The following is a 12,447-nucleotide window of genomic DNA, read 5'->3' on the forward strand; positions in this document are numbered from 1 at the left end:
TGCTTTGGGGTGTGTTTATAAGTTTGCTCATGCTGTGTGTGAGAAATATCTTATTATTTACAACTTTGTGTAATAATAAATGTTCATTTTCTTTTTACATTTTCCAAAAACCTGGGGCAAAAAAAAATGTAATCTTTAAAAAGATTCACTCCAAAAAAATAACTTGGGGTGTCTGCTTTTCAAAATGTCGTCTTTTTGTAGGTGTTTCTACTGTCCTGATACTTCAGGGCCTCCAAACCCATAATAGGTAGTTAGGAAAAAAGATGCCTAGATGCCTTAAGGCTCTTTCACACGGGAGGCCCGTTCAGGTCCGCCTGCCAGTTTTTTAGGCGGACCTAAACAGGCGCTCCGTGCTCCTCTATGGAGCCGCGGATGTCAGCGGTGACATGCCCACTGACATCCGACCTGCTCCGATCCGCCAAAGTGTGTCGGAGGAAAAGCCTACTTATCCATCCGTCTGGTGGATCGGATCGGGTGAACACGGACAGACGGTTCGTGTTCATCCCATCCCCCCATAGGGGAGAGCGGAGAAAAGACAGGGCGGTCCCTGCACAGTGTGCGGGGACCGCCCTGTCATCCGCCGGCTCAGCGGGGATCAACGGAGCGATCCCCGCTGAGCAAGCGGAGGTGCACAGTTGTGAAAGGGGCCTTACTTATGTTCCTTCAAAGTCTCAAGGTGACCTTGGATTTGTGTCACCTCTATGCATCTAGTGAAAAAGTCCCACACACGTAGTATCCTCAAACTCTGGAGGAGAAGCAGAATGTGTTTTAAGGTGTAATTATAAGTATGCCTATGCTGCCGCAAGTAAAAAATTTGTTAAAATTACAATTAAATAAAATCAAATATAATATATATATACAGTGTATGTGACAAAATAAATCAACTTAAAAAACTCTTCATGGTTCTCACTAAATCTTACTAAATACCTTGGAGTGTCTACTTTCCAAGAATTGGTCGATTTGAGGGTGTTTGTATGGTTTTAGGAAAGGAGATAAACAGTTAGAAAATCAGGGCTGATACAGTTTTCATTTTTAACCAAATAAATGTACAGAAAACTAAGGAAAACAGTTTGTTTGTTTGTTTTTTTCAAACATTTGGTCTTTTTTTCCTTTTATAGTAATTTTTTGTTTTTTAAAAACCCAATGGTGGTTATGTACCATCAAAAAAAAGCTCTATCTCAAAAATGATATAAAATGCATTGGTACAATGTTGCCTATTAGGGCCCTTTCACACGTACGGACAAACGTTCCGTTTTTTACAAGTCTGTTTACGGACTTGTAATGTATCCCTATGGGATTGTGGACGTTAGCGGATGATGCATCCGCTAACGTCCGTAACGATCCGCCTCCGCAAAGATCCGCTTTTTCAGACGGAAGAAAACCCGGGGCCAGATTCATGTAGATTTACAGCGGCGTAACGTATCCCGTTTACGTTACGCCGCCGCAAGTTTTCGGCATAAGTGCTTGATTCACAAAGCACTTGCCGACGGCGTAGCGTAAAGCCGTCCGGCGCAAGCCCGCCTAATTCAAATGGGGCGTGTACTATTTAAATTAGGCACGTTCCCGCGCCGAACGTTCTGCGCATGCCCTGTTTGGAAATTTCCCACCGTGCTTTGCGTGAAATTACGGCGCCCCGACGTGTTTTTTGAACGGCGACGTGCGTAGCGTACTTTCGTATTCCCGGACGTCTTACGCAAAAAAAAAAATTTTAAATTCCATGCGGGAACGACGGTCATACTTTAACATGGATGGTGTAATTTTACACCATCTAAATAGCACTCTTAACTTTACGACGCGAAAAAGCAACGTAAGAGAATGCGACGAACGCGCGTACCTTCGTGGATCGCCGTAAACAGCTAATTTGCATACCCGACGCTGGAAAACGACGTGAACTCCACCCAGCGGCCGCTGGAAAATTACACCTACGATCCGAAGGCGTACCAAGCCGTACGCCTGTCGGATCTATGCCAAAAGCCGTCGTATCTTGGTTTGAGGATTCCAAATCAAGATACGACGCGGCAAATTTGAAAATACGCCGGCGTATCAGTAGATATGCCGGCGTATTTCTGCTGTGAATCTGGCCCCCTATTTTTCTTCCGTCTGGCGGAAAGGATCGGATGAATACTGACACACGGTCCGTATTCATCCGATTCCCCATAGGGGAGAGCGGAGGAAAGACAGGGCGGTCTCTGCACAGTGTGCGGGGACCGCCCTGTCCGCCGACAGCTCAGCGGATCCGCTCCGTGTGAAAGGGCTCTTATGGTAGTCAAAGTAATAATTAATAGGCAACATTGTACCAATGCATTTGGTACAGGGGTTTAATTTGCTGGTTTTCAAGTGGTTAAACAGGCGTCACGATTATGTTTAAACAGGGACACGGTTCCTTGCTTATCTGTATTACTGCACCTTTATCCTAATAAGGTCAAATGTGATATGGAAGAAATTATATTAATTTACTAAGCTGGATACAAAGTCAAGAAAATATTTATGTCTCCCAGTCCGATTATCTAACGGGGGTGGGGCTAACAGTACAATATTTGACACCTAGGTCTTCATTTCATTTTAGATAAGAAAGGGCAATTGGAGAAAAGGTGCCTGTGTGGTTAACCCTGTATAGATTATGCTTTAAGCCAAGGTGTACCCTATAGGTGATCAAATCATACAAGGGTTTATTAATCTCATAGTTTTGACATGTACTTCCAAGAAAAATTCATTAAGTTAGATTAATACTATTTCTTATAATAAAACACTGCCATCTTGTGGAAGTTTAATCTAAGTACATGTTCTGTAAATGTATTGTAACAATGCATGGCAGTAACTACTGTATATACAGTTGTGCTCATAAGTTTTCATACCCTGGCAGAATTTATGATTTCTTGGCCATTTTTCAGAGAATATGAATGATAACACAAAAACATTTCTTTCACTCATGGTTAGTGTTTGGCTGAAGCCATTTATTATTAATCAACTGTGTTTACTTTTTTTAAATCGTAATGGCAACAGAAAATACCCAAATGACCCTGATCAAAAGTTTACATACCCCAGTTCTTAATAAAGTGTATTGCCCCCTTTAACATTAATGACAGCTTGAAGTTTTTTGTGGTATTTGCAGATGAGGCTCTTTATTTTCTCAGATGTAAAGCTGCCTATTCCTCTTGGCAATAAGCCTCCAGTTCCTGTAAATTCCTGGGCTGTCTTGTATGAACTGGAAGTTTGAGATTTCCCCAGAGGGGCTCAATGATATTGAGGTCAGGAGACTGAGATGGCCACTCCAGAACCTTCAATTTATTCTGCTGTAACCAATGGCAGGTAGCCTTTGTAGCTCACACATCCCCAAAACATCAGCAATCCACCTCCGTGTTTCACAGTAGGAATGGTGTACCTTTCATCATAGGCCTTGTTGACTCCTCTCCAAATGAAGCGCTTATGGTTGTGGCCAAAAAGCTACATTTTGGTCTTATCACTCCAAATGACTTTGTGCCAGAAGGTTTGAGGCTTGTCTCTGTGCTGTTTGGTGTATTGTAAGTGGGATACTTTGTGCCATTTACTTAGTAATGGCTTTCTTCTGGCGACTCGACCATGCAGCCCATCTTTCTTCAAGTGCCTCCTTATTGTGCATCACACCACACCACATGTGTTCAGAGAGTCCTGTATTTCACCTGAAGTTATTTGTGGGGTTTTCTTTGCATTCCAAACAATTTTCCTGGCAGTTGTGGCTGAAATGTATTCCAAACTTCTTGATTAGAGTTTGAACACTGCTGATTGGCATTCTCAATTCCTTGGATATCTTTTCATATCCCTTTCCTGTTTTATACAGTTCAACTACCTTTTCCCGCAGATCCTTTGACAATTCTTTTAATTTCCCCATCACTCAGAATCCAGAAACGTCAGTGTAGCACTGGATGAAAGGTGCAAGGGTCTGTCAGGAGTCCAGAAACTCATTGACCTTTTAGGCCCCTTTCACATGTGCGGACCGTATGTCTCCTTTTTCATCCATCAGTTTGCGGATGAAAAAGGGACATACATTGGTCCCTATGTGATTGCGGGTGTCAGCGGATAAACATCCGCTGACACCCGTAATCGCCCGCCTCCGCAAAGATCCGATTTTGCGGATGGAAAAAACCCTATTTTTTTTTTCCGTCTGCGGATCGGATGAACAAGGGACACACGGTCCGTGTTCATCCGATCCCCCCATAGGGGAGAGCGGAGAAAAGACAGGGCGGTCCCTGCACAGTGTGCGGGGACCGCCCTGTCAGCCGCCGGCTCAGAGGGGATATACGGAGCGATCCCCGCTGAGCTTACGGATACACGGAGGCGGATCATTACTGATCCGCCCGTGTACAAGGGGCCTAATACACACACACTAATTACAAGCAAACAGATCACAGGTGAGGATAGTTACTTTTAATAGCCATTGAAACTGCTTTGTGTCAACTTGTGTGCATGTTATCAGGCCAAAATCACCAGGGTATGTAAACTTTTGATCAGGGTAATTTTTGTAGTTTCTGTATGATTTAAAAAGAATAAACACAGTGGATTTATAATAAATGGCTTTAGCTAAACACGAACCATGAGTGAAAGAAAAGTTTGTGTGTTATTCATATTCTCTGAAAAATGGCCAAGAAATCATAAATTCTGCCAGGGTATGTAAACTTATGAGCACAAATGTATATTAGAATATTATAGAATATAAACCTTAGGCACTATTACATAATAACTATGTAGTTTTAGCGCTTTTTCACACTTAGCATAGCGGGAACTCACATTCCCGCTTGTGGTTATGTGTGGATGATTTTTTTCAGCCTGTAAACACACTTTTTCTAATAAGCCTGTAAACCCCTATGTGTGAATAGACAAATAGGCTAACATAGAGGTGCGTTTACAGGCTGAAAAAAAACCCACACCAAATGCTTGCAAAATTTGTGGGTTTTTTTTAGCCCAGTGTGTATGAGGCCTAAGGCATGTTAGTGGATGTATAAAATGCATGCAATAATCGCATTAAGACACACATTGCTACATGTACCAGGATGTGAAGATTTGTAACCCAACCTCATGCCTCAGGATAGATAAAGTGGAAACTGAGACCCTATCATTTTGCTGTTTAAAAATGACTAATGATCTTTGTGTAATGACATCATAGTTTAAAGGAGAAGTATGGCCAAAAGCTCTTAGCGCTGCGCTTCCCCTATGGGTCACAGGAGTGCACTTAGTTCTGCACTTCTTTGTCCCACATTTAGCCAATAGCGGGCTAAAGCTTGCTGTCAGCTGATATCACAGAGTCGGTACAGGCTATGCACTGATCCTGAAAATATTGTTGGGATCCACTCAGATGTCTGACCGGCAGCTGGCTCAGCCTCTCAGAGCACAGCTAAGCACCTAAACCAGCCACTCACACCGTTTCCTCAACCCAGCGCTCCAGTGAGTACTGGAGGGTCAACAAAGAGAGATGGCTTACTGAAGACTGAGAACTGAACAATCAGCTGTTTTTGATCGCTCTGTTCTCGGTGTAAAGCCTGCAGGGCATCGGATCCATGCTGCAGCCATCTAGGTAAGTATGCATTTTTTTTTAATTTTTTTTTTAAAATATGATACATAATGTAATACAGTGTAAGCACTATTTCATTTGCATTTCGCTGCCTTGTGGTCATACAATGAAGAAGTGAAACTGTGAAAAAATAAATAGTCTACATTTTAACAGACATTTGTTTTTGTGCAGTATGACAATTAATTCTTGCGTTAAAGGACTGCTGAAAGAACTTGATAAATACAGCACATATTTATAAAGCAGCAATCTGTCCAACAAACCAGAAGAAGGTGAAGTGATTATTGTCGATAGTCTAGAACAAAACTGTCTAACCTTTAGAAGTAAAGTACTTGTAAACCCAACAGGATATGTAAAACAAGCCCACTACTTTAAAGCGGAACTTTACCCATAACAACTTGATAAAAAATAATGTTCTCTACAAAGGAACATACGTTCCACGTGAATAATTATACTGCAAAAATTAGTGTGTGTTGTAAATTGCCTCCGGCATTGCTTCTGTTTCTTTTCTTCTTGCTGGAGGCTGTCATTTTGCTGAAACTCACAGCTATGAGTAGCAGTAAATCATAAAGCGGAACTAAGCTTATCGATTTAACGGTTTCAAAAAACAGTTACATTCCTGGAATGTCAGGATTGCTAACTGTCACATTTGCTTGTGTCCTCAACCAAACTGTCAAACCATCAAATGGTTGGTGTCGTGATTGACAATGCATCTATGCCTGGCGACTTTTTTTATTTTATTTTTTTTAATAAAGGACTGTTTTTTTTGGGGTGAATAATTAGGGGTACTATGTACCCCTGCTCATTCCCATGGGGGGTGCTGGGATTTGGGGGGCCCCATGTTATAGGGGGCTTCCAGATGCTGATAAGACCCCAACCCGCAGACCCCCACAACCACTGGCCAGGGTTGTGTGGAAGAGGTCCCATCAACATGGGGGTAAGGTGTTTTGGAGGGGTGCTTAGGTGAGGAGCCCCCATTCCTCAAAGCACCCCCCATGTGGAGGGCATGTGGCCTGGTATGGTTCAGGAGGGGCGGGGCGTTCGCTTCTCCTCCCCCCTTTATGACCTGCCAGGCTGCATGCTCGGATAAGGGTCTGATAAGGATTTTTGTTTTTAATTCCCCTCAAATTACATACCAGACCCAAAGGGCTTGGAGTGGATTGGGGGGTACCCCATGCCATTTTTTTATTAAAGGGATTGTAAAGGTTCATGTTTTTTCACCTTAATGCATCCTATGCATTAAGGTGAAAAAACACCTGGAAATCACGGGCCAGCCAGCCCCCCGTTTTACATACCTGAGCCAGTTCACCTGCTCTGCGCGTCCGCGACGTCCTCTTCTCCACGGAGTCTCAGCATTTATTGGATAGTTTGATAGCAGCACAGCCATTGGCTCCTGCTGCTGTCAATCAAATCCAATGACGCGGGCACTGGGGGGGGGGGGGATTGCCGAATCATACACTCAGCGTCTATGGATGCTGAGTGTATGACTAAGGAGCGCACCCACAAGGTAACCACCTCAAGAGAGAGCTTCACAGAGGGGGTTATCTTATGCGAGAGCCACCGGAGGACCACAGAACAGGATGTTCAGTGCCACTCTGTGCCAAACTAACTGCACAGTGGAGGTAAGTATGATATGTTTGTTATTTAAAAAAAAAACTGAACCTTTACAACCACTTTTTCATTGCCGGAAATTCTTTTTTTTTTTTTACATTCAGCTGTCAGCAGGGAACCCTTCTGACAGCTGATGACTCATCAGTTGTTAAGGACGTGGCAGCCTCCCACACCTTGAAGTAGAGTTCTGCCTGGGAAAAAAAATGTAAAGCCTTTTAATATATGGACACTTACCTGTCTGGGGAGCCCACGATGTCGGCACCTGAGCCAATTCTCGGATCGGCTGTCGGGTGCTGCAGCCACCATCCCCACTAAGGGAAACCGTTGAAGCCTCTCGGCTTCACCGTCGGTTCCCTACTGTGCATGCACGAAGCACGCTACACTTTCTAATTGGCCTGACGGTGAATTTGCGAGTGATGGTGCCGCGGCACCATCCCCCCAGAAGTCGAGACGGGTACCTCCCACCTAAAAGGTGCCAAGTGTGGCAGCGGGGGGGGCAAATAAGCAGAGGTTCCACTTTTGGGTGGAAATCCGCTTTAACAACCGTGTTGTTTACTGTTTCTTACGGACACTTACTGGTTGCATTGCAATACATCCCTTCCTGGCTATGTTAGCCATGGACATCAAGAGGCTGACCTGGAAGTGACACCATAGATGTTGCTTTTCGCAGCAAGAAGAGGAGCAGAGTGAACATGTGTCTGCTCTTTCCCTCTTCTCCACCTGCCACCACCCGACATGTTGGTCCTGGGCCCACAGATGGGCAATTGGAGCCCGTCTCCATCTACGATGTATAGACCTGGCAGCGAAACGGTTGAACCGTAGAAATATGCCAACTCACTTAGTTAGTTGGGTCCCTGCAAGCATATGTATTAATACAAAAGATAAAAGATGACTGGATTACCAGCCAAATGGAAGCTTATTTCACAGGACACACTTGGTGTATCAAAAACAAGTTCAATCAAGTAAAATATCTTTAGAAATGTCAAATACTGAATGAAAATAGTATCAAAATCCACATACATACAGTATATCAAAAAAGTGAGTACACCGCTCACATTTTTGTAAATATTTTATTGTATCTTTTCATGTCACAACACTGAAGAAATTACACTTTGCTACAATGTAAAGTAGTGAGTGTACAGCTTGTATAACAGGGTAAATTTGCTGTCCCCTCAAAATTACTCAACACACAGCCATTAATGTCCAAACCACTGGCAGCAAAAGTGAGTACATCCCTGATGAGCCCAATTAACCATTTTCCCTCCCTGGTGTCATGTGGCTCGTTAGTGTTACAAGGTCTTAGGTGTGAATGAGGAGCAGGTGTGTTCAATTTGGTGTTATCGCTCTCACTCTCTCATACTGGTCACTGAAAGTACAACATGGCACCTCTCATGGCAAAGAACTCCCCGAGGATCTGAAAAAAAGAATTGTTGCTCTACATAAAGATGGTATAGGCTATAAGAAGATTGCCAAGAGCTGCAGCACGGTGGCCAAGACCATGCAGTGGTTTAACAGAACAGGTTCCACTCAGAACAGGCCTCACCATGGTCGACCAAAGAAGTTGAGTGCACGTGCTCAGCGTCATATCCAGAGCTTGTCTTTGGGAAATAGATGTATGAGTTCTGCCAGCATTGCTGCAGAGGTTGAGGGGGTGGGGGGTCAGCCTGTCAGAGCTCAGACCATACGCCACACACTGCATCAAATTGGTCTGTTTGGCTGTCATCCCAGAAGGAAGCCTCTTCTATAGATGATGCACAGGAAAGCCCACAAACAGTTTGCTGAAAACAAGCAAACTAAGGACATGGATTACTGGAACCGTGTCCTGTGGTCTGATGAGACCAAGATAGGCTTTTTGGGTTCAGATGGTGTCAAGCGTGTGGAGCGGCAACCAGGTTAGGAGTACAAGGAGTGTGTCTTGCCTACACAGTGGTGGGAGTGTCATGGTCTGGGGCTGCATGAGTGCTGCCAGCAGTGGGGCGCTACAGTTCATTGTGGGAACCATAAATGCTGGGCCACAGGGCAGTATTCCAATATGATAACGATCCCAAAAAACACCTCCAAGACAACCACTGCCTTGCTAAAGAAGCTGAGAGTAAAGGTGATGGACTGGCCAAACATGTCTCCAGACCTAAACCCTATTGAGCATCTGTGGGGCATCCTCAAACGGAAGGTGGAGGAGCGCAAGGTCTCTAACACCCACCAGCTCAGTGATGTCGTCATGGAGGAGTGGAAGAGGACTCCAGTGCCAACCTGTGAAGCTCTAGTGAACTCCATGCTTGTGGTCATTAGGAAGAGTCATTGGGGAGAGTTACCCTGTTATAGATAGCTCAAAAGATCAATGGTGTCTACGAGAAGATATCTCTGAAAATAATTGTGAAAAAGTAAAGTATTCCCACTACATACTGGGCTAGATTCACATAGATTAGCGGATCTTTAGATCCGCGTAATCTATGTGATTTACGATCCGCCGGTGCAATTTATCGAGGCCAGTGCAGTATTCACAAAGCACTTACCTCGAAAATTGCACCGTCGGATCGTAACTCCCCCGCCGGAATTCGAATTCCGCGGCTAGGAGGAGTGTACAATTTAAATCAGGCACGTTCCCGCGCCGATTTAACTGCGCATGCGCCGCCGGCGAAATTTCCCAGTGCGCATGCTCCAAATGACGTCGCCAGGGCGTCATTGTTTTTTCGGCGGCTACGTAAATTCCGGCCATCCGTATTCCCGATCGACTTACGCAAACAACGTAAAAATTTGAATCTCGGCGCGGGAACGACGGCCATACTTAACATTAGCTACCCCTCATATAGCAGGGGTAACTATCCGCCGGAAAAAGCCGAACGCAAACAACGTAAAAAAAAAGCGATGGGCGGGCGTTCGGTCTTGAACCGGCGGTTCTCCTCATTTGCATATCCGACGCGTAAAAACCACGACGACACCTAGCGGCCGGCAGTAGATTGCAGCCTAAGATCCGACTGGTGTAAGTCACTTACACCAATCGGATCTAAGGGAGATCTATGCGGAACTGAGGAGATCCGCCGTCGTATCTCTTCATGAATCTGTCCCCCTGTGTTTCCCTGAAAATAGGACCTACTCCGAAAGTAAGACCTAGCGCTATTTTCCAGGAGGGCTGCAATATAAGCCCTACCCGAGAATAAGCCCTAGTTCGAGGTGATTGTGTGCTTTTCGAGAAAACGCGGTGTAATCCTGTTACGGCGGTGTGCACTGTGCTGTGTGTGTGTCTCTAGCGGTGACAGATCCTGTTACGGCGGTGTGCACTGTGCTGTGTGTGTCTCTAGCGGTGATAGATCCTGTTACGGCGGTGTGCACTGTGCTGTGTGTGTCTCTAGCGGTGACAGATCCTGTTACGGCGGTGTGCACTGTGCTGTGTGTGTGTGTCTCTAGCGGTGACAGATCCTGTTACGGCGGTGTGCACTGTGCTGTGTGTGTGTCTCTAGCGGTGACAGATCCTGTTACGGCGGTGTGCACTGTGCTGTGTGTGTGTCTCTAGCGGTGACAGATCCTGTTACGGCGGTGTGCACTGTGCTGTGTGTGTGTGTCTCTAGCGGTGATAGATCCTGTTACGGCGGTGTGCGGTGTGTGTCTAGCGGTGTCGGGTGCCTTTGATACAGAGCGGCCCTCAGCGGATCTCCCCGTTGGTCTCCCTTTTCCTGCCTGTCTGCGGGGGATCTTGGCCCCCTCCCTCCGCAGAGCTTCGGTGGGTCACAGAAGGTACGGTGAAGAGCCTCTGCAATCAACATGTCATACTGTTTTCGGTATGCAGCGTGGATACTCCTGTCTTCACAAGGTATTCACAGATTATTTTTCTTCACATGCTGGTGTGCTCTTTTCCCTGTTTCGAGCATTGCAGAGGGAGGGGGCCGGATCTCTCGTTGGTGGCTGAGAGAGGTGAAGGAGAGCTGAGGTGTTTGGCCTTGTTGAATTGCAGGGGCACACATTCTGTATTGTGTGCTGCTGTAAAAGAAATTATTTTGGCATTTTAAGTTTGTTCAAACTAGGGATTTCTGACAGGCAGGGAGAGAGAGAGAATATGTTAAGATGCTGATGCGGTCCATGATGAAAGTGAGTTTGCCACCCCTGCTTTAGGTCAAGGGTGTCAAACTCAATTTCATCATGGGCCGCATCAGCATTATGACTGCCCTCAAAAGGGCCGGTTGCATCTGTAAGATTAGATGTCCAGCACATACCCTCCCCTTACATTAGATGTCAAGAGCCACCCCACCATCAGAAGTTGAGTCCCCCACTCTCCCTTACATCACAGTGCACCCCCCTTTCCTTATGCTGCTGCTGGGAAGAAGCTGGATGCTGAAAGCAGAAAGTAAGGGTCTGGAGGAGGACCAGGGGAGGGCTGGAGCTCTCCGGCAGCTGCAGAAGAGGTGCGAGGGCCACATGAAATGGCCTGGAGGGCCGGATTCGGCCCGCAGGCCTTGTGTTTGACACCTGTGCTTTAGGTAAATCAACCCCATTGATTTCCATATTTGGGTTTCTATTCTGTTGAGACAACTGATCCAAAAAGGCAGAGACTACTCAAAATTGGCTATTATATTTTTACATTTGTTGAATACCGCTGGCTGTGACACTTGGCTTGGATCTGCGCATGCACAGTTCTGGTCTGGAGCCACCCAAGACCATGTGAGTGCCTGCTACAATGTGTTTGGGTGGCGCTGGTTGGGGCGGGTCTGGCAGAGGCAGTGCCTGAGCGTGCCGCGAGCTGAACAGAGCAGCTGGAGCGTCGTGTGCGGGTCTGCGGGACAGGAGAAAGGGAAACTGGGAGCGGGACTGTCAGTGCTGTTTGGACTGAGGGGACCACCTAGCATGGAGAGAGACTGTCACTGTGACTCAGGAGGGGACGTGTCGTGTCGGGGAGATGTCATCATCATCTGTGCTGCTGCACACTGCTGTCAGTGTCGTCTGTGAGAGTCAATTTCATTTGTGTGCCACCTATTCTAATTTCTTGCCTTAATATCTACCTTAACCACTTCCCACCTGGTCTATAGCAGAATGAAACACTGATGTAATATTTAGGGGAAAATGTGTCCGGACACCTAAATACTGCATGTGATCTGCTATAGTGAATGGAGCCTGCTATACATCACATCACTCAATCAAGTGGTTGTAAACCCTTGTTTGTAACTTTATGCTACAGGTAAGCCTATATTAAAGTGGAAGTAAACGCTTTACTACCACTTTTACCTACAGGTAAGCCTATAATAAGGCTTACCTGTAGGTATAAAGAATATCTCCTAAACCTGTACGGTTTAGGAGATATTCCT

Source organism: Rana temporaria, chromosome 4 (genome assembly GCF_905171775.1).
Source record: "Rana temporaria chromosome 4, aRanTem1.1, whole genome shotgun sequence".
NCBI classification, from domain to species: Eukaryota; Metazoa; Chordata; class Amphibia; order Anura; family Ranidae; genus Rana; species Rana temporaria.